Source organism: Lissotriton vulgaris, chromosome 6 (genome assembly GCF_964263255.1).
Source record: "Lissotriton vulgaris chromosome 6, aLisVul1.2, whole genome shotgun sequence".
In the NCBI taxonomy this organism is placed as follows: domain Eukaryota; kingdom Metazoa; phylum Chordata; class Amphibia; order Caudata; family Salamandridae; genus Lissotriton; species Lissotriton vulgaris.
Genome location: NC_141694.1, coordinates 567,750,447 through 567,771,823, shown reverse-complemented (window position 1 = coordinate 567,771,823; position 21,377 = coordinate 567,750,447). Strand labels below are relative to the sequence as shown.

General features: G+C 44.7%; 1 long non-coding RNA gene across 2 annotated transcripts in view; it reads left to right on the top strand.

The window, feature by feature from the left end:
• The first annotated feature begins 1,664 nt into the window (after window positions 1-1,664).
• LOC147707560 (uncharacterized) overlaps window positions 1,665-21,377 on the top strand; it is a 46,937-nt gene continuing 27,224 nt past the window's right edge. For both annotated transcript variants that reach the window (XR_015296464.1, XR_015296463.1), the window contains exons 1-2: window positions 1,665-1,759; window positions 13,785-13,848. This is a non-coding gene — a long non-coding RNA (uncharacterized LOC147707560). The remainder of the gene's footprint in view (window positions 1,760-13,784; window positions 13,849-21,377) is intronic.

Sequence of the window (21,377 nt, the reverse complement as noted above, 5' to 3'; positions counted from 1 at the left end):
CTGTAAAGAAGAAAATGAATTACACAGAAAGGGAAAAGAAGTGCATCTAAAAGAAAAGTAGTGTATATAATGATGTTTGAACAACTGCACAAGATGCACAGAAAGAGTATCAATATTAAGTCCAGAAGAGGTCTGTACAGGAAACCGAAGGAAGGGCAGGGAAAGATGCGTATTACAGAAAAACAAACTGAGCTGTACAAAAATAGAAGCCTCACAGAAAGACAAGGTACAGACACAAACCCAGGGGTGTTGAATTTAATAAAATACCTGCTTGTCAGGGCAGGTTGCTTCATAAATCTGCTTGTTCTGTAAATAAATCCATTTGTTCCTTTTGTACCCTGTAATGCAGTGACAAATTATGGCAGCAATCTCATTATGTAAGAACTTTGATATAGCCTCTCTGATTATGCCAGGGCTCATATCATAGTAGAGCTTGAATATTAGCCATGCCACATTTCAGCAGATCTACATACTAAATGTAAACTAAATGTAAACTAAATGTAAATGTAAATGTACAGGAATTTATATAGCGCAAATCACCGAGCGGTTTCTAAGCGCTTGCTTAGGGAACCCGTCCTGGTATTCCCCTGTGAGATAACCCCGGCAGGGTATCCGCAAGGTGAAAGCCAGGCATCCCGCCGCGAGGGGCCGTTGTGGAGATTAAGCAAGCTATTGCCCAGAGTCGCAGAGTGTGAACCCGTGAATCGAGTAGACACCGGAGCGAGAATTGTCGAGTCCATGAACATTTTAGGACTCAAGACCCCGCCGAGCCGGGAATTGAACCCTGGTCCCGGGCTGACCTCTGCTTCCAGGTCTGCCTCCTCTAACCAGTTAGCCACACCTCTCCACTATACTGGGGCTGAGTAGTGGTAAGCAATAGTTCCAGGGTTGGAATGCCCTTTTGAGTCTGTGCAAACCTACTAATTTGCATGTAAGGGTTTTCACCAACTCTTCTTTAATCTTTTCCCATACTGAGAAAGGTTGGAAATTTGGTCCTGACAATGGCAGATGTGAATGTTCTTCCAAGGTTGGGGAAAAAAGTGGTTGGAGGGAAAGTACACTTGTAAACACTCAGATTTTCGCATGAGCAGATCTACACATGCAGATTTGCTCATGTTAAAATGCAGTTTGCAAATATATCCTTAGAGTACTATTTCTTGGCCTACTTCTGTAAACAGGATCCCGTTTCCATCTCACCTCTCTTGAGAAGGTCGTTCTCTTCACTATGCAGCCCCACCTGCAACATGGGCTGTTGGTTACAGACGACCCCAATGTGGTGCCAAGTAAAACATTAAAAAAGAACATTCATAATTTATGTAACAACTATATTTCTTTGTGTCATGTGTGACTGTGCAAGCCACACCATGTTGGATCTTAAGCTTATTGTGAATACTGGTATATTTCTTTAACTTTTTTGTCTTTATCACACTACAAGTCCCAGTATTCTTTTTTTAAACCATAAAAAATGCCCCTCTTATCATATGTAAAATTTGTAAATGTGCTAGCTGTGAGTTGATCTATCAAGAATTAAAGATGCAAGCGTTTATCCTTGTTTGTGTTTCCATCAGACCTGCATTGTTTCTTTTCCATCATATATATGTTTATTCCTAAACTAAAATGTACCCCTTTTTAAAAACAAATGTTAATATACATTTTCTCATACAGTCAGAGTGAATCCCTCAGCTGGGGGAGAAGTCCCTATACCTGCAAAAAGTAAACATCAAAGGACAAGTTCACCACCAACAACAAGCAACAACTGGTATGTCTGTATGCTAACAAGAAGTGTTAATTGTGTAGTATGAAAATTATAATCAGTCATAATATATAAATTTTCTCATGTCCATTACTTGTTTAAAAAAAATATGTATATTGTTATTGATTTTTAATAAGACATCAAAACAGTTAAGCAGATATATCTCGGTCAGCGTCCATCTGTTACAGGAAACACAGATTTCATATGGTAAAGATACAATTGTAGCAGGAGTACAATTCCCCCTTATGACCCCGGCAGCAGTTCCTCCGCCCAGTATGGGATTTCTCACAGATCTCTTAGTGAAGTGTAGGCCTAGGAGAGCGAACCCCCCACCCCACCCTGTTTCAGATGTTGGCTTCTGCCTCTCTCCCGTCTTCTTCCATTTCTAGATTGTAATAGTTCAGCCATGGTTGCCAGATTTCCTGAAATTTCCACGGGCATCCCCTTGCTTTATAGACCATTTTTCACCTCCTATATACATATCCATACCCAACCGCCACTCCTTCAGTGTCAGAGGTTTGGGTCTTCCCCAGTACCTGGCTATATCTCGTTTAGGAATGTTGAGGAAGCTGTTCTCAATAAGGGGTTGGGATTTGTGTCTACACATAAATGCGATCCCTTCCAGGCACGGATAGAACTGGCCAAATTCTTTCGGAAGATCAGGTTACACTTCTTCTTCTCGAAGGATACACAGGAGATGATAGAAACAGTCAATAAGAACACTGGTCTTAAGAAACCTTCAACCTTTAATCCTCCACAGATAGGCCTACCAGCTAAGGTTCTGGCTTTTGAACAGGCTGTGGAAAATGACATCTCTAGGCTTCATTTTGAAGACGAACATGCTTTCATGAACCTTCCAAAAACAGAACAAACTACACTAGGAGCCTTAATGAATGAAGATTTATTAACCATTAAGCCAGCTGACAAAGGGGGCGCAATTGTTCTCCTAGATACAACAACATATCGCGATAAATGCCTTCGGCAACTACAAGACAGGGGATCATTGTAACTGCTGCATCTGTTCTGGCTGCAACACCTGACTAGAAGGAAAGGTTACCTGCGCTTTAAGAACAAGAGACACACACTGTATGCAAAAGTTATTCCCTGATTTAAGCGCTCCTATTTCCTTTTGAGAAAGGTTAGCTCTATCATAAGGACAACACATGCACACTGGTTCACTAAGAACTGGGGTATCTTTATTACAATAACAATAAAATGGGAATAAACACATACACAGATCTGCGGGGTCTCTGTAACTAACAGGAACTGTAAATAGACTGCACACCACTGAAAGAAAAAGGATTAGACATATAACAGGGACAAGGTTAATATATAAAGATTAAAGAACAATATCACCTAGGGAGTGTGGGGTCTTGCTCTAGCTGTCATCTGGGCTCCTCTCTCGTCTGTGCCTTAGCTCGTCTTAGATCCTCCCCTGCACTCTTGGACACACATCTGCGCTGATCACTCTGCACTGGATTCCTCTCCCCCACGAACTCTCTCCACCTTCCAACTTCAGTCTAATTGTTTCTGCCGCTCTGATAACCATTCGCTCCACTAGCTTCGTCACTCTGTCTGATTGTCTCCATGCCAATGTCCAATTCACTCCAGCTGCTCCACTGATTAATCCACGATATAACTTCAGTCTCTTCCAAAAGGCATTACTTCAGACTCCAGCTATTCACAACTCCTCCTGATAAGTAACTGCTTCTGACTGCTTCCTTCAGTTCCAGCTAACTGACTGTCTGTCTGTCTTCTCTCTGTTCCAAGCATCTTCTGTCTCTTCTCCTCCTGCAACTGCACTCCTCTCCTCTGCTCCAATTCAACTCCAACTCTTTCTGATTCTCCACTCCTTCTGCAACTCCACTCCTCTCCTCTGCTTCAATCCAACTCAACTCTTCCAGCTCAAACTCTTTCCAGCTCGAACTCTTTCTGCTCCTCCAACTCAACTAACTGACTCCGCCTCTGCACTTCACTAATATGGAATGCTGTTTCCTCATGGAAAGTTCCAGCCATCAGCCCGCCGCCCATCAGACCTCTGCACCACTCCGCGCCAAGGACACACACCCAGCCGGCCGGCCTTTTGTGGTGTCTTCCACACAGAGAATAGTACAGCCTACCGATAAGGGCTCACCCAGACCGGTTCTCTCCAAGTGGACAACAGCTTTAACTATAAACATTACCTTTACCCTGCAAGCATCTCAGCTCTGCAGGGATAGAAAGCAAAATGGAGTCTCTCTAGTTCTGGGCCTTGTAGGCCTGAGAAGGATGAAATAACCCTTAGCTCTGTCAGAGTACCTACACAAACCATACCAATATGTAATATAAAGTCAGAACTACAAAGGACACATAATTATGTCAAAGCCAATAGGCAATAGTTGGATTAGAGTCAAGAATAAGGGATCTATCATCATATTAAGCAGCTATCCTCTTCTAGGTCTGGAAAAAAGGGCTAAAAAGGGCCAACACAAGGTAAGAATACAGATTATAGATGTTAGCAAGCTTAAAGTCATCATCACTCCGAAATAGAGCCAAAAGCCATGTCAGAACATTCCACCCTTGACTTTATCTTGTGAACATCTATAAACAACAACAAACTAATAAACAAACATCAACATAATCTATCAACAAAACCAAACACCAAAAGACTCTCTAAAATAAATGACAACTTAAGGAAATTCCACCTAAAACTTGATGTAGGGAATGTAAATCTAACAACCAACTGAAAACAAATCCAAGCACCCTTGACCTGAACGCTGAAATGTAACTAAGATTGATCTGATAACAACAGAAACTAACCAAAGCACCCTTGAACTAAATGTGCCTCAACTTCTAATAATTGATGAATTCCATTGGCGTAGGGCCATGTTTGTGAAATGAAAACAACAAAGGGCCTAAATGGGGCCTACCTACTTCGGTCAACTTAAGAACTAAATGTGCCTCAACTTCTAATGATAACTCATGACATCTATTAATGTAGGGACATGTTTGTGGAATGAAAACAACAAGGGGCCTAAATGAGGCCTACCTACTTCGGTCAACTTAAGAAAGGATTTGGTAAAATCTGACAAATAAACATGACAAAGGGTCCTCAAGGTCTGGGCAAACAATACTAATAGATGTAGGACATAACCTGACTAAAAGACACACCTCCCAGGACAACTTAAAGTCTAGGGTGACCACCCTTGGAACTAATCCCTCTGTTCTAATTAAGAGTTGATGAATCAAAGTAAAAGTGTAATAACAGGAAAATAAGGATAACCCCATTCCTACAAAATAGCTGGTGTAGCACTATGCATATCAAGCAATAAATCAAAGAAAGTTATCTAAGTGTGGTGTATACATTTTTTCTAAAAGATCATAGACTTAAATTTGAACCATGCCAAAGGCAATAGGTAAAGGTCACAAATCATCGAAATCAGGAAACAGTTTGCACCTAGTTCCTCTCTGTAACACGCTGTGGAACACATGTGTGCACCATCATTTAAAACATCATTCCAGTGACCAGACTGTTTTGCAGAAAACAGGAAAACTATGAAATAGATGAAAGATAAACAAGTGTATCAATAATGAAATCGCATAGCATACTAAAAGCAAAATATATATGAACCATTTCATTCATGTGGCACTGCATAAACATCAAAAACATGAACATGACTGTGAGATTATTTTTTCAAGTGGGGCCTGTATATGGTAACTGCAAAAGTGGCATAATGTCCATCTGAAATAGAAACATGGGAAAAAATGCAAGGCTCAAGAATGCAGGCCAAGGAATTACATTTCAGGTCAATGAACATTTTTTCAAAAATTGAGTATCTGAAATTTAAGCCTGACTGCTGAGGCAGTCAACTGTCAATTTATAGTTGGTCTCTTCTTAGGAAAAGTTTATTTGCAAAGGCCATGATTCTCCATCTTCATCTGTATCCGGTGCCAAGGACGCACCCCCTCCAGTCTGGTCAACCTGGTACATCTGCTTCTAATCCTGGATTCAGCCTGGTACGTCTGCTTCTAATCCTGGATTCAGCCTCGGGGATTTTGGGGGTTGGGGACAATCATTCCGAAAACAACAAACAAAAACAAACACAGCACTCCAAAATAAGAAAATGACACTCATCCAGGGCCCCCACACGATAAAGCCATCTGAAACAAGAAACACGCATCATCAATCTTGCAAAAATACATTTTCCATTTAAAAAGCACCCCAAGTGCTTTTTATTTTCGAAAGAAACCTCCTAATTCATGAAAAGAATTCTTCTAAATCCAAGGAATGATTTAAACATTCTATATAAATCATATTCTTTAAATTTGTTTGGGCAAAATCTAATTTTGTCATACACAGCCAGAAGGGCTGGGGCCTAGCTACTCCTTACTCATCTGAGAACAGCCCCTCCCTCCAGAAAGATGTTCGCGCTCAGAGTTTTGAATCAGCTCCAACCATAATAAGCAGGAGCCGGGCTACAGTGCGATGTAATTTTGAATCACTGCCAAATGCTGATCTCATTGCAGGAGCAAAGCTACTGCCAATTATTCTGTATAAGCATCTCTAATCTCTAGTCAGGGAAGCTCACTGGGCCTACTGTATTTATCTAACTCCAAGGGCCAAGCGTCTGCCAATTATTCTGCATGTGCAAGCATCCCTTATCTGAAGTCAATGAAGCTGTCTGCGCCGACAGCAAGGAAGAGCGACTTGACCCCCCCCCCCCCCCCCCTTATATAAACATTTCTCTGCGGAAAGAAATTGTAACATAGCCAAGAATAACAAGCTGGCTTTCTCTGCTCTCAGGGAGCCTCCACCCTTTCAAAACCTGAGCCGCGAACAGATGCCGGGCTCATATCAGCCAAGGTCAAAGCAAATGCCTTCAAACTGAAAACATACAGCCGTTCCCAGGCCAGAAACACTGACCATTATTTTCTAACTAACTGAAGCAGATTTAAATGTGGTAAAAAACAAATTTTTCTGTAACAGTCACATGCTAGCATTTTAAAATAATTCTATCATAAAGTACTGCTACTTGCTGAAAGGGAAAAAATATTAGAACAACATTGCATGCAGACACATTTCATCATTTTTTCTTCAATAACATGTGAAACACCATCAAATTAAACAAGGGGCAACATGTAATTTTGCATTGCATAACCAAGAATACATAATTTAGTGGGCAAGCTTTTCTACTCTACCTATTAAAAGGGCCAGATGTATATTTGCAGATAGCCATTTTTTTTTTAACTGAGTGGGTTAACTTTCACACGCTATTCTAAAGGGCAGCTTGCATTAGGTAAAATAAACATTTATAATTTCTAGAACATTTTTTGTTTTAAAAGCACACGGTTGCATTTCACTAATTAAAAGCACATTCTATGATGGGTCTGTTTTATATTTTCTTCTCTTCACAACCGTTAAAGCACCCTCCGTGCAAACCCTTATCTCAATACGACTGGTTGATTTATCACTTAGCGACCTCCGAGTCAGACACATTAAATCATGTGTTCAAAGGAAAACCCACACAAATTCGTGGACGCATTTCAAATAGAATGTTAAATGAACACTGCTCTTTTCTTTCCATGAAAGATGTTACCATTCTGTCAGCAAGCTGACAAAGCACATAGGCGGACCCAGCAACCAATGAAAGTCAAATCAAACCACCATCCATCTAAACAATCACTGACTTTTAGTGTCAGCTCACATAACCATGCATGTTAAACAGCATGTTAAAATAAGTACTGCCGTCTCAATTCAAGATATTAACCCTTTGGCAGCTCAAACACAATCATTCCCCAATGTCTGCAGTACATGGGCAATTCAAGAACTTATCTCTCCACGTTTTCAAATAACACGCGCGCACATCTACAAAACAATTTCTCCAAGCATTTGAAAGAGATACAGCTCTCTCCTGCCTAACGGAACAATAGCATGCTCTGAACAAGCCATAACCACATGGCGCTATTCACAAAACCATATTTACAAGAAAGTCAACAAGTCCAAAAAATGACATGCTGTTCACAAGGCATATATACAAGGCGCAATTCACAAGGAACACAGCAAGTCAAAATGAGAACATGCTCATCATAAGCCATATTTACATGGCGCTATTTACAAGGAACTCCACAAGTCATATTACATTGAATACATTGCACATTGCACAGCATAAGCAAATGCAGCAAGCAAGTTAATGGGCAATTTAAAAGCATTTTTCACACACATATGTACAATTGCATCATCACCAAGATGGAATTGGCTCCCTCATCTAATGTCACCATTCAAGCCTGAAAGTTCAAACACCAAGATGAAAAGCATTTCTTCCACCCTGCATAAGTCAAATGCCATGATGTACTGCAATCTCCTTACACTCAAACTGTTCAAGTCCATAGGTCAGGCACTACACCTCACCGTGCAAGTCACAGACTGTTCCCAGATGTCAAATTTAAAGGGGTTTTAAGTCCAAATACATGACCAGGGCTCCCACCTCTGTGCAACATGTGCGAAGCTGCCGACTACGCCAGATGTAACGACCGGATTCTCGAACCAGATAGGATCAGCTCCTCAGAGCACCTCCAACCTAGCCGGAACGTAACCACCTCCCTCCTTAGGACCCATCTGTCCAGGCACCTGGGTACCTACCTGAGGATGGGGAACTCGCAATATACAAGCTCATATCATCAAAAACATCACTAAATCTATAGGGATTACTAGGAATACTCACTGATTACTAAGGACGTCCATGCCCTACACCACACTCATACCTCATAGTCTCGCGACCACATGGGTCCAGACTAATCTACCCTGGGGCAGTTCTGATTATTTACCATTACACACTGACCACAGTCAGTGCTCGCTCGGCACCTCCGCAATCCTGCGTGCCTACACACCGGTCTGCAGCCCTAGTGCTCTCTTCCTCACAGCCTGGTCCACAATCCGGTGGACCTAAGCACTGGTGTCCCCCCCCAGTGTTCTCTAACTCTCAGCCCGATTGGCAATCCGGCGGACCTAAGCACTGGTGTCCCCCCCAGTGTTCTCTAACTCACAGCCCGATCCACAATCCGGTGGACCTACACATCAGGCTTCCACCTGATGCACTCTTTAACGCCGCTTACCAACGACGATCACTTTCCTATGAATACCTTCAGCTCTCTCTCTCTCTATGTTGGGAAGTTTCTCTCACTATTCACTAAAGGTTCACTACTACAATAATATTATGGAATGGCCGAATTACTTAGTGTATATCTATTCTCTTAGCTCAAGGGCTCCTCTCTCTCCCTAATTATTCAGTGGCTACTTACCTGATCAGGGGCAGCATCTGTTCTGGCTGTAACACCTGACTAGAAGGAAAGGTTACCTGCACTTTAAGAACAAGAGACACACACTGTATGCAAAAGTTATTCCCTGATTTAAGCGCTCCTATTTCCTTTTGAGAAAGGTTAGCTCTATCATAAGGACAACACATGCACACTGGTTCACTAAGAACTGGGGTATCTTTATTACAATAACAATAAAATGGGAATAAACACATACACAGATCTGCGGGGTCTCTGTAACTAACAGGAACTGTAAATAGACTGCACACCACTGAAAGAAAAAGGATTAGACATATAACAGGGACAAGGTTAATATATAAAGATTAAAGAACAATATCACCTAGGGAGTGTGGGGTCTTGCTCTAGCTGTCATCTGGGCTCCTCTCTCGTCTGTGCCTTAGCTCGTCTTAGATCCTCTCCTGCACTCTTGGACACACATCTGCGCTGATCACTCTGCTCTGGATTCCTCTCCCCCATGAACTCTCTCCACCTTCCAACTTCAGTCTAATTGTTTCTGCCGCTCTGATAACCGTTCGCTCCACTAGCTTCGCCACTCTGTCTGATTGTCTCCATGCCAATGTCCAATTCATTCCAGCTGCTCCCACTGATTAATCCACGATATAACTTCAGTCTCTTCCAAAAGGCATTACTTCAGACTCCAGCTATTCACAACTCCTCCTGATAAGTAACTGCTTCTGACTGCTTCCTTCAGTTCCAGCTCACTGACTGTCTGTCTGTCTTCTCTCTGTTCCAAGCATCTTCTGTCTCTTCTCCTCCTGCAACTGCACTCCTCTCCTCTGCTCCAATTCAACTCAAACTCTTTCTGATTCTCCACTCCTTCTGCAACTCCACTCCTCTCCTCTGCTTTAATCCAACTCAACTGCTTCCAGCTCAAACTCTTTCCAGCTCGAACACTTTCTGCTCCTCCAACTCAACTAACTGACTCCGCCTCTGCACTTCACTAATATGGAATGCTGTTTCCTCATGGAAAGTTCCAGCCATCAGCCGCCGCCCATCAGACCTCTGCACCACTCCGCGCCAAGGACACACACCCAGCCGGCCGGCCTTTTGTGGTGTCTTCCACACAGAGAATAATACAGCCTACCGATAAGGGCTGGCCCAGACCGGTTCTCTCCAAGTGGACAACAGCTTTAACTATAAACATTACCTTTACCCTGCAAGCATCTCAGCTCTGCAGGGATAGAAAGCAAAATGGAGTCTCTCTAGTTCTGGGCCTTGAAGGCCTGAGAAGGATGAAATAACCCTTAGCTCTGTCAGAGTACCTACACAAACCATACCAATATGTAATATAAAGTCAGGACTACAAAGGACACATAATTATGTCAAAGCCAATAGGCAATAGATGGATTAGAGTCAAGAATAAGGGATCTATCATCATATAAAGCAGCTATCCTTTTCTAGGTCTGGAAAAAGAGCTTAAAAGGGCCAACACAAGGTAAGAATACAGATTATAGATGTTAGCAAGCTTAAAGTCATCATCACTCCGAAATAGAGCCAAAAGCCATGTCAGAACAATCATATAGACTACTCACGGAAGATCCAACTGCTAGGCTTGATAATATCATTGGCCATATGGTTGAGAAAGCTCTATCGGGAGGCTGGATAACGGCAGAAGAGGCGGGCTTTCTATGCACTGCACACCCTACCATGCCTTACTTTTATATCCTGCCCAAAGTCCAGAGGCCTCCACCTGGCTGTGCGATCCTATCCGGGATCGGATCGATTCTTGAACCATTGTCTACGTTCGCAGATCACTTCATACGTCCAGTGGTAAAAGAGATGCCGACGTTCCTCCAGGACACAAAGGATGTCTTACGGATACTTCCTGATTTTGAATTTGACACCACTAGTGATCTCCTGGTGTCTTTCGATGTAGAATCGCTGTATATGTCGATTTCCCCAGGACGAGACACTTGAAGTCATAGCCTCTCTACTGCTTGAGAGGAGTTTTGTCTCTATCACTCCTGTGAGCTTTATTATGGCCTGCGCATCTCTTGCGATGAAAGAGAATTTCTTTAGTTTTGAGGATACCATATACCTCCAGACGTCAGGGACCAGCATGGGAAGAGTTTTCGCTCCCAGCTTGGCGAACCTTTATGTTCATCATTTTGAACAGGAGCATGTCCTGACATCCACTAATCCACACCGTGATTCGATACGCACCTGGAAGCGCTACATCGACGATATTTTCGTTTTTTGGCGAGGCAATACTAAAGATCTCTTCGTGTTGCTGTAGTGGTTAAACACCAGGAACCAATTTCTGCGCTTCACAGTGGAGTATGACCGTAACAGACTGGCGTTTTTGGACTTGCTGATTACCGTGACACCCAGCGGATTAGCTTCACAACTTTATAAGAAGCCAATGGCACGCAATTTCCTACTTCGCTTTGATAGCTGTCATCCAAGGGCTCTCAAGAACAACTTACCCTATGGGCAGTTCCTGCGGATTCAAAGGAGAAGTTCCACAAGAGAATCCTTTGTAGAACATGCACACAACCTGGAGAAACAACTACAAGCTAAACACTATCCTAAGAAATTGGTGCGCCAATCACTCAAACGAGCTGCAAACAACAACAGAGAAGCACTCTTGGAACCAACACCAATGAAAGAGAAGACTCGAAGAATTACCTTTGTCAACACCTATAACACCAGGTCTAATCAAATACAAAAAAATGTTAAGAGACATTGGTCAATTTTGAATACAGTTACAGATACACTGCTGCCTCCTCTTTTTGCTTTTAAACGCGGGCCCGTTCTCAAAGATAAATTGGTCCATTCCCGACCAAAAACCAAAACGTCAAGAGCAGTTGGTACACTATGGGATCTGTCAGCAGTGGTGGGCCATCACCCGTGTGTCACTTGTGCGGCCTGCCCCGAGACTTCAAGATTTATCTCCATTGACATAGGTACAGATCGACCGTGGGAACAAGGGAGATTTACTAACTGTAATAGTGAACATCTAATCTACATGATCACCTGCCCATGCCATTTGAAATATATTGCCATGACGACGCGAAATATCAAGGTTCGGATCTCAGAGCATAAGAGCACAATACGCTGCGGTATGCAAGCCACTAGACTGACCAGCCATGTCCTAGATGCAAAACATGGCCCTACTGATTTCAGATGGACAGTGGTTGAACAACCATTTATCCCAGAACATACAGCTGACATAAGCAAATACCTACTAATTAAAGAACAGAAGTGGGTATATAAGCTTGGCACTGATAAGACTGGCCTTAATGAAGATATACCTTGGATGTCCTTGTTTCTCCAAGAAGTGACCAGTTGTGTTGCTCACTGTTAACATCTTTTTCCATTCATGAAAAGTCCTGATATAGTTTTGACATTCCTTGCTGCACTCTTTACTGTTAGAAACAAGTGCATTTTTACACTGCCAATGGCCTTTCTGAATATTACAATTCTAAATAACATCTGTGCTATGGTTCACTAATTCGGCACACCATGTATTGATAAAAATATGATGACCCCTTCTGTTACATTACAGTCCTTAATTTACACTGTCTCGATGGAGATTTTTTCTCTTATTTTTATTTGGTTGTTTATCTCTCGGATACAACTATTGGGACATTGTTTACAAGTAGGGACTACATGTCCCATGACTACTTGATGTGCCCCTTTCTGTGATTAGATCACCTTCCAGCCGCCAGCACAGCGGTCTTGAGCCATACAGCTTCAAACCACATACTATCATAATGTTTGGCTGTCCTATTTATAATTTTAAGCATAATGAAATATATGACGACACTGGTTGTATCACTCAGCATTTACCTGTTGGTTTTTAAACCATGGGATTATCTGCCTCTAATTTTCTATCCAAACGTTGGCATATTAAAATGGTGCTTTTCATAGACTGTGTGGGTTTCAATTTGATATACCGATCGGTTGGGGTTGACTTTTCTAACCCCTAACTACGCGCCTCAATGGGACTCACTTTCCCAGGATTCTGGTACCGTCACGGGACCTTGCTATTGCGCATCACGTATACGTGATTCCTAAGTTTAAAGATGGTGGCGTGGCTCCTACCGACCACCTCCCCGTGTGGGCTTGGATGTAAGCCTGGAGTACCGACGGAGAGGTAGGCCGTGGGAGAGAGGGAAAGAGTCTTGAATCTGGTTAGCATGTAGTGGCAGATTAGCGGTACAGCCTCGGACTGGATTGCTTTGAGAGCAGTTTCGCTCTCTTGACTGACATGGTGCCGCTTTGGTTACAGTCTGAGTCTGGACTCAGTAGAAGTTAGTCCCTTTTTTCTACATTACCAGGCGGTTATTTCTCTAAGTGACAAAGAGTTTCGGGCCCTCCTCTTAATTAAGGAGATGGGCTATCACGCCATTCGAAAACGATACTGCATATTATTGAATGGCATTTATGAAACTCGAGTCAAATTAAACAACATCTCTGCAGGCATTTCGGAGATTTACCCTTTTGACATCGTTGTTAGACGCCAACTATTCTAACCCACATTTCAATATTAGCTTTTCATTAATTTTGTGTTCTACTCAAACATTAATATACTGAACGCGGCTTTGAGCCACGTAGGATGAATGGGCACTTCCAGACATTGATATGCCATAACCTGTCAGCCTAACTAATCATGTCCTAAAGAGCAGTGTTTTCTTTTTTAACATGCATATATGAGGTACAGAATGTGATGTAGGGACATTCGTTAAGTCTATACATATTTTCTGCTTTTCAGCGCGGTGCTGCTTCTACCTGAGCCACAGCCAGGTGAGGTGAGGCAAATTCCTCCTGCACATTAGGTAAGAGGTATGAGTTACCCTGGGAATTATTCTCAGGGGACATTAGTGTTGGATACACTACATGGGTGACGTGATGGATACTATTGATTGATATGTTACCTATGATGTGTCTTTTTGTGTATTTTCCTTTTCTTTGTTCTTCATTTATGACGGATATCTTTCTCCACCAAAATTCCTACGTCAGTAGGTGGAAAGAAACTACACCTAGTGATTCAGGTGATATGGTTTTGATTCATTTATATATTTTTTTGATTTATTCACTTAACTTTGCAGTGGCTATATAAAACACCTATCTACAGGTCCTGATGAAGGCACAGTGCACTTGTGCCCATCAGTCTGCTGAAACATGTCGACCATATACTAGATATAGTAGATATTTGTTACATACTGCTATTTTGCACTGTTTTTAACATTTGGACGAATGAGAGACATCATTAAAATTGTTTCTTCTCCCATTCTCTCCAATTTTAATTGTCACACACAAGATATTTCTTTTTTCACAACACTATTTGCACTGCAAATTCAGTAGTCGCAACATCCATCCCCTGTTTTTTTTTTTTCTTTCTCTATCTCGCCCATACCAACTTACGGGATATATACATCTATTCCCAATGGGTGATTACTTACGATAGAGAATACGAGGATGCCCAAATGATGAATAGGGCGGTACAGGATTGCTCCTTTAATACCTATAAGGGTCTAGAGGTCTTATTTCTATCCCTGAAACCCTTTAATTTTCTTTTGGAGTTTTCCGTCTTACTTTTAGTACAAATTGTCAGTTGTTCTTGACCCTTGGGTGCTTTTTTTTGTTTGCTTAGTATCTTGTCGTGGGGGACGCTACCCAAGAGGTCTTTAAATATGCCCTTGAACCCTAAATAAATAAGTTGTTTTGTATATATCTCGTTTAGCCACTGTAAGACCCAGGTTGCTAAGTAAAAGTTGATACCTAGAAATGTCAACATCTGTATTGATGCCCAACAAACATATCTGGGGTTCATCAGGATTTGAATGTGTAATACATTGTTTAACTCTTGTACTATCTGCATCCAGTAGTGATGTATTGACTGACAATCCCATAACGTATGAATGAAGGTGCCTCTTTCTGTGTGACATTGCAGACACTCCGGCATCTATGCCTTACCCATAGAATGCAGTTTTGCCCGGTCATAGTAAACCCTGTGGAGGATTTTGAACTGGACTTATCAGAGTTTGAGCTTAATTGCCACCTCTCTGGGGTGCATCAGGGCCATCTCCCAGCCTATATCTTCTAGTGGACCTACAAGGTCTTCCCACTTGCCCTGGAGTGTCCTTAGTCTGTCAGTCATATTGTTTATTAGAGTTTTTTAGGTCCAGGAGACTGCTTTCTCCTGTACCTCTTCCTGTAATAACCAAACCTCTAACAGGGCTTTTCTGGGAGCTCCGCGATGTCCAGTTTCTGCGCTAGCCAAGCGCGTCGGAATTGAACATATTTGTAGTGCTGTGTATTTGTCAAATTATAGTCCGCTTGCAGGTCTGCAAACGTCATAAGAGTGCCCCGCCGCGTTATGTTTCCCAGGGTAGTGATGCTTATAGCGTCCCATCTCATAAACCCTTGCAGCTTTACAAGCTCGGGCAGGCATCTATCCTCCTATAGTGGTGTGGATTTCGTTAGCCGTTTGTCCCAGCGCATCTTCTGTTCAGCCTCCCTCCATGCCGCAATCACTCTCTGCGTTGCGGGTAGAAGTTTTCTAAGCCCTTGACCCCTTTATATATGTAGTGAAGGTGTGAGCGTTTGTGAAATTGGAGTCTCTCTACGGCGTATGTGTGGCGTATGTGTGGTGGTCCTGTGGCGCGTGTCCCTATTCGTTGAGACCCACTAAGTGTGCCGCTCTATAGTATGCCCTGATATCTGGTAGAGCAATTTCTCCATTGTATTGGCTACGTTGCAGCGTTTGGAGCGACACTCGGGGGTGTCCTCCGTCCCACAGTAAGGTGCGTAGCTCGGAGTTTATGGTATTGAAGATTGCATCCGGTATTTTATGGTAATTATTTTGGAGGACATACAGTAACTTACTTAGGCAAGGTGATCATTTAAAATTTTTTTTTAACACACTTTATTAGCGACTGCAAAGATGACATTTACAGTAACAGGGTTATTCAGTCGATACAGTCTTTTCCAATTTATAACAATCCCCATTAAGCAAACCACAGTAATATTTCATGCTCAGTAGCATACATGTTGTCAGAAGACAGTCAATGCCATCCAAATATGACCCACAGTATCGTTTGAGGAATAAACAGTTTACACCCTAGGTGTCAGTGCGGTGGTGTACATTTTATCTGTTTGAACAGGAACTTCTACAAACCCCTTACCCATACCCTCCCTAACCCACCCCACCCCATCCCTCTCCTATTCTATCTGGTCACACCTTTTTACTGCCCGTGGGAATTCTTTACCAAGTCTCAATCTAGAGGGTGCATTAGCCATAATGAATTACCATGTTTTGAGCTAAAAGGGCCCGTTACTCAAAAGCTTCTGTATGCCCGTGCGTATTACTGGGACGCAGCCTCCTGTGTTGGGGACAAATCAAGTGTTTCTAGCGCAATCAGCATGGCTTCCCAATCCAGTGCTATAGGTTGCTTTCTCAGACCACTCCCCTCCTCCTTTCAGAGAGCCGCTCCCTCCGCCCGACCCCACTGCAGCATATCTGCCTGCCACGTGGCAAATACAGGGGATCTGGGAGACTTAGGGCCCGATTCACAGAATGAACTTAAAACTCAATCCTAAACTTACTACTGTTTTGGTATTCACAGATTGCACTTACTACTTTTGGTATTCACAGAATGAACTTACTACTTTTGGCATTCTCAGAATGCACTTAATACTTTTGGTATTCACAGAATGAACTTACTCATTTCGGTATTCACAGAAGTTAGGACTCCTAACTTTAGGACTCCTAAATGCCTTCTGTGAATATCGAAAGTCTTAAAATTAGGATTTTGGTATACAACCTTTAGCACGCATCTTTTAGCACGCACTACCATTACCACTCATCTGTTACAACGCATACCATTACAACGCATAACGCTTTGAGGCGATCTGACTTAAGGAATGGCTAGTGAATAGGTTAATTTACTATCCAATAACCTTCCCTAGTGTCCACGGGGACTGGTGTTGGAATAGTAAATTAAACTATTCACTATCCAGCACCCAAAGCACTATGCGTTGTAAAGGTATCTCGTTGTAAAAAATGCGTGGTAATGGTATGCGTGGTAAAAGTATGCGTGCTAACATCATACATCCTAGGATTTTTCTCAATTTAGTAGTAGTAAAGTTAGGACTACTAACTTTAGGACTCCTAAATGCCTTCTATGAATACGGAAAGTCCAAAAATTAGGATTTTTCTCTTAGTAGTAGTAAAGTTAGGACTCCTAAATTGAGAAAAATCCTAATTTTAGGACTTTTGGTATTCACAGAAGGCATTTAGGAGTCCTAAAGTTAGTAGTCCTAACTTTACTACTACTACTACATTGAGAAAAATCCTAATTTTTTTAGGTTTAAAGTATTTTATTGCAGCATTGAAGGAAAAGGGACAACATTACAAACAAGTAACCACAGGTGCCCCCCGCAAAATAGTGTGTACAGTTCAACATATACATGAAGTCAGTTCGTGCAGTGCGATGGGCACATTCTGTACCAGAGTCACATGGCTAGTGCACCTGTGGACAGGGACAAATCAAAAGGAGAAAGAAAGACAAAGAAGAACCCCCCCCCAACCAACTGCACCCCCCCCCCACCCACCCAACTCCCTCCCCCACCCCCTGTACTGTGCTATCAAACTTCCGTCTTTTCACTATGGCAGCGTAATATCCGTCCCCCCCTCTAGCTAACTACTCGGGCGGGTCTGGCGGTGGTGTCAGCCGTAGCAATCTGAGATATCTAGGGCAAGTAATTTCTTGGAATTCTGACCTTAACAGTGTGTGAAATGGTGCCCACAGCTCCTCAAATGTGTCCACCTCCCTCGCCACCACCAGGGACATCTTTTCCATGCCTAAGACATGCCACAATCTATGTAGCCAACCAACAACAGTAGGAGGCGTGGTAGTGCGCCAGTGAATGAGTATATTCTGTATTGCCGATCCCAGGGCGATCGCTATCTGCCTACCCTTCTTAGATCGTAGTGGGTACATCAAACCATTTGGCAAGCCAAGTAGAACATAGGCAGGAAAGCGGGGTAATTAAATCTCAAAGCATTGGTCAACCTCATTCAGCACCTCCTCCCAGTAAGGGGTCAGCAGGGGACATTCCCATAGTATATGAGTAAGTGTGCCAGTCTGTCCGCAGTTTCGCCAGCAGGTCTTGGGTAGTGAGTGGTTCATTTTGTGTAGCTTCTCGGGGGTGCGATACCAGTAAGTGGAAATTTTTGTGAAAGTCTCTGTAAGCCCAGTGTGGTAAGCAGAGTGTCGTGCCCGGTAGGAGATGTGGTCCCAGTCAGCGTGGCTCAGTGAGCGCCCCAACTCCCGCTCCCACCGCTCTCTCCCGGGATTGTAGATGTGAAAGGGGGGAGGTTGCAACAATTTATAAAGGTCGGAGATAAGCTTGGCGTCCGATGAGCGAGTCTCCAACCAGCGCTTATATGCCGTGAGTTTCCGGTCCGCCGAGGCTCGCACCTGCGGCTGGAGCGCCCAGTGGCGCGCCTGCATGTATCTCATGCGCTCCGTCTCGGGCAGACCGAAGTCCCGCCGTAGATCCTGGAAGGAGACCGCACCCTCCGAGCCATACATGTGGAATAGGGCGGAGCAACGGGCCGCCCGCCAGAGCTCAAAGGCTCCCGGTTCCATACCCGGGCCAAAGTCCGGGTTTCCAATTATTGGTGTAAAAGGAGAAGGAAAGGTGGTAAGGTCGTGTTTGGTGGACACGGAGTCCCAGATTCGGAGCGGGACCAGCGTTACGAAGGACGCATAGAGGTTGGGGGGGCGGTGGGCCCTCTGCAGGAAGGGCACTTCCTGCAGCGTTCTGCCTGCCACCGCCTGGTCCTGAAACAACCAGTGTTTGTCCGATTCCCACCGGCTCCACTCTACTAGGTAGCGCAGTTGAGCAGCTTGGAAATACTTGTGCAAGTCCGGTATACCAAGGCCTCCAGACTCAGGCGCTAGCGTGGCTATGGCTCTCTTGAGCCTAGGTTTGCGACCCTGCCACACAAAGCGTGTTATATTAGACTGAGTCTGTCCGAGCCATCCCTTGGGGGGTTGCAACGGTAGGGCCCGAAAGAGGTTCAGGACGTGCGGCAGAAGGGTCATTTTTACCGCGGCCACCCTGCCCAGCAACGACAACGTGCCCTTGTCCCAACGGGCCAGCTCCTCCTTAATCGTTTTACTTAAAGCTGTATAGTTGGCCGCGACCATAGCAGGAAGAGAGGGTGCTAGGAGAATCCCCAAATAGGGTACTTGGTCTCTAGACCAGCTCAGCGGAAAAAGCCTCTAAGTCAGCCCTGGTGGCGCCGGACAGCGAGATGTCGAGGGCCGCCGACTTCCCAAGGTTTACCTTGAAACCCGCTACAGTCGCGAAGGTTTCCAGCTCTGAAATACAAGCAGGCAATGACCTCCTAGGGTCATCGAGCGTCAATATCACGTCATCCGCTTAAAGACTAAGGGTGTGGTGGAACTCCCCCATGCGGACACCTGTGACATTGGGGTTCTGGCAAACTCTTTGTGCGAACGGCTCCGTATAAAGGGCGAAAAGCAATGGCGACAGTGGGCACCCCTGTCTGGTGCCCCTCTCTATCGCAAAGTGCCGGGAGCTGCAACCGTTCACCCTCACTACCGCGGACGGGAATCGGTAGCAATGGAATACCAGGTGCCTAAACTTCTCTCGTATGCCAAATTTTCTCAATACCTTCTCCAAATAAGGCCAATGCACTCTATCGAACGCCTTCTCCACGTCGATGGAAAGGAGCATGCGTTCCCCGGGTATCCGTGATGCCTTCTCCAGTATATGGGTCACCTTTTTAGTATTATCGACAGTCTGCTGGCCCGGGACAAACCCGGCCTGATCCGGGTCAACCATACCCGGGAGGTGGAGTGCCAGACGTGCCGCTAGAATACTGGTGAAAATCTTCAGGTCTGAATTCAAAAGTGAAATCGGTCGGTAGGACCCGCATTCAGTCCGGTCCTTGCCCGGTTTAGGGATCACCGACACCGTCGCCTGGAGGAACTCCGGAGGGATAGCGCCCGGTTCAGAGAACGAATTAAACAGGCGCGTCAACAGTGGTGCAAGGTCCTGGCAAAAGGTCTTGTAAAAGAGAGGGATAAAACCGTCGGGCCCCGGGGCTTTCCCGTTTTTGAGTCGGGAGATAGCCGTAACCACCTCTTCAATCTGGATCTCCCGCTCAAGATATTGGGCCTGGTCCGGCGTAAGGGACGGGAGCGACACCGACTCCAAATAGTCTGCCTCGGCTCGCGCTGAGTGGGGAACACCGGCGTAGAGATCAGCGTAGTAACCACGGAAAACGTCCGCAATCTGGCCATCCTCCGTGACTGTCCCTCCAGTGGGGGCCGCTAGTTCTTTCACCCGATGCTGCTGGTGCTGCACACGGAGTTTATGCGCAAGAAGCCGGCCACACCTGTCGCCGCCGGTGTAGTATTTATGTTTCAGGCGAAGTACGGCGTACTCCGCTCTGTCCATATCGAGCGCGGACAGGAGCTTCCTGGCGGCCTTAAGTTGCCTCCAGACTCGAGGGGCTCCCGTCCGTTGATGCACCTGTTCTAGCTCCCTCACCTGGCGTGTAAGTTCGTCCTTTTTAAGCTGGCGGTCTTTATTCTCCGCCGAGATGGCAATAAACTCGCCGCGGAGCACTGCCTTCAAGGCGGCCCATTGCGTCGCGCGGGTGGTGTCGTCGTTGTCATTATTACGCTTATATTCCTCTATGGACTCGCGGATATGCTTCACCACAGATTGTTTGTGCAGCAGAGGGTCCCTGAGACGCCAGACCCCTCGCGAGGGAAACACCGGAGGTAGCCGGAAAGTGCCCTCCACCGGGGCATGATCTGAGAGAGACAGGACCCCTATGTCGGCGCCCGAGGCCAGCTCGTACATCGGGCCCGTCACCAAGAGATGATCCAGTCTTGTATAGGATTTGTGGGCGTGGGAATAGTAGGAATAGGCGCGGGTCGCGGGGTGGAGGCGGCGCCACATGTCGTGCATATCAAGTTCCTCCAAACGGGAACGAACCGAGCCCGAGAGCTCTCCCGATTGTAGGCGCCTTGGCACCGACCTGTCCAGGGACGCATCAAATGCCATATTCAAGTCCCCCCCCAATCACGATGTGTCTGTCAGGAGTGGACGTCACGTCTTCCAGTGCCCTGTGTAGAAACTGATCCTGATGATCGTTGGGGCTATATATGGAGCCTATAGTTAACACTAGACCCCCACCTTGACTCTATACGCCAGGAGCCTCCCCTTCTGTTCCGCTACCTTTTGCATGACCTCCCCTTTGAACCTCCTAGATATCATGAGTGCTACACCTGCTGTTTTGGAAACGCAGGAAGAG